The sequence below is a fragment of the Larimichthys crocea genome, unplaced genomic scaffold (assembly GCF_000972845.2).
Source record: "Larimichthys crocea isolate SSNF unplaced genomic scaffold, L_crocea_2.0 scaffold66010, whole genome shotgun sequence".
Lineage (NCBI taxonomy): Eukaryota > Metazoa > Chordata > Actinopteri > Sciaenidae > Larimichthys > Larimichthys crocea.
In genome coordinates this window covers 1-1,574 of record NW_020858691.1, presented here as the reverse complement: position 1 = coordinate 1,574, position 1,574 = coordinate 1, and the positions used below count along the sequence as shown (strand labels likewise).

Sequence of the window (1,574 nt, the reverse complement as noted above, 5' to 3'; positions counted from 1 at the left end):
GCCGCCGTCACTGAGTGAAACTCACTCATCAGGGCTGCTCTTCACCGTCACAGTCTCAGAGCTGGAGACAGTCGTTTTGCTGTAAAGAACAAAATACATCTTGTTACAGTGTATAATCATTGATTGACTGGTGTCATCACTCATATCATTTATTTTCTGGGGTTAAATGAAAATATCACCTGTCTGTGGGTGAGTAATCATTCTTGATAGACGACGGGATGAGCGTGTCGTAAAGTTTGTCCTCCGCACTGCACAGAAAACACAGTGATGTATGCATCCATGAGAAAAATGTTCTGATATAACGAGTACGTGTAGGATAATATTACTTAATATGTCATTATTACATGTTATCTGAGCTCCAGGGCTGTAAGACAAAGAGTCGGAAGAAGAAGAAGAAGACCACACTCATTCACCTTCAGGCCTTCTGGGCCTCCAGTTAGCCTACATGTCTCTCGTGGTGGAGATTATGTAAGGACTCAGTGACATTGCAATAAAAATCTAACCTTGTTATAGTTTTAAAGGCCAACATTAGTCTATATGTTTCGTCTCGGTAACAAATCCCAGGAAACCAACTCGGTAATCACTTCTACCCTCTCTCTGTAGCACTCAACCTCAACCTCAACCCTTGGTTCCTACTGAGGATGTTCATATCATTTCATTTGTTTAAAAGAGGCTCAGTCATTTCCTTCATCAGCTGGGCACTGTAGTGTTTAGCAAACATTACTCCAACGGGGGTAAATCGTGCATTTGTTGGGGACTATTTTCAGCGGCGATGCTGTGTGTGGGTTTGACTGAAAAAACACAATAATAAAGGAACATTTTACTTGTTTTTGACAGCACTGGAGCTCTACGGAACAGATAGGATACTTCAGGCTTTAAATCTAAGTTTGTAGAATTGTTTTTACATATATTTTGGGGGCATTTGAAGCTTTATTCGACAGGAAATTCAGAGGAGACGACATGTAGCAAATGACCCCTGACTGGAACCGAACTGGGTTGCTGCGTTAAGGACTTTATCCTTGATACATGAGGCGCATGCTTCACCAATCAACAGCAGAGAAATAAAGAATATCACCACCAGTCTCATCCACTGTGGGAAGAAACTCACTCAGTGTCAGGGCTGCTTTTCACCGTCACGATCTCAGTAGTGGAGTAGGTTCTTTTGCTGCAAAGAGGAAAATATGCAGTAATAATTAATAATTGTAATTAATAATTGATTACCTGTACAATTCGTTTTCCAAGCTTGGAAGTATCACCTGTCTGTGGGTGAGTAATCATTCTTGATAGACGACGGGATGAGCGTGTCGTAAAGTTTGTCCTCCGCACTGCAAATACAAGTTAGATTATGAGTGATGTAAAGATTTTAATTAGACTAATTTAATAAGTTTTTTAATGATCTGATAATATCTTACTCTTTATCACTGGTAACAATTGTCTCAGTCACTTTGGTTGTTCTGGTAGGTGAGTAGGTTGTGTATTGTGCCCTGTGTGAAGATCACAGGTGAGGTTATGTGCCACATTTCAGATGTCTATATCTTTATTTATACTTTTTTATACTGTCAGAGGCCCAAAGA

At 40.2% G+C, this 1,574-nt stretch overlaps 1 long non-coding RNA gene across 1 annotated transcript; it reads right to left on the bottom strand.

Moving 5' to 3' along the window:
- Nucleotides 1-25: 25 nt before the first annotated feature.
- LOC113745342 (uncharacterized) lies at nucleotides 26-1,502 on the bottom strand. The gene is made up of 5 exons (XR_003462103.1): nucleotides 1,413-1,502; nucleotides 1,257-1,325; nucleotides 1,109-1,165; nucleotides 180-248; nucleotides 26-79 (listed from the first exon to the last, which is right to left on the bottom strand). It is a non-coding gene; the product is annotated as an uncharacterized LOC113745342 (long non-coding RNA).
- Between the last annotated feature and the right edge of the window lie 72 nt (nucleotides 1,503-1,574).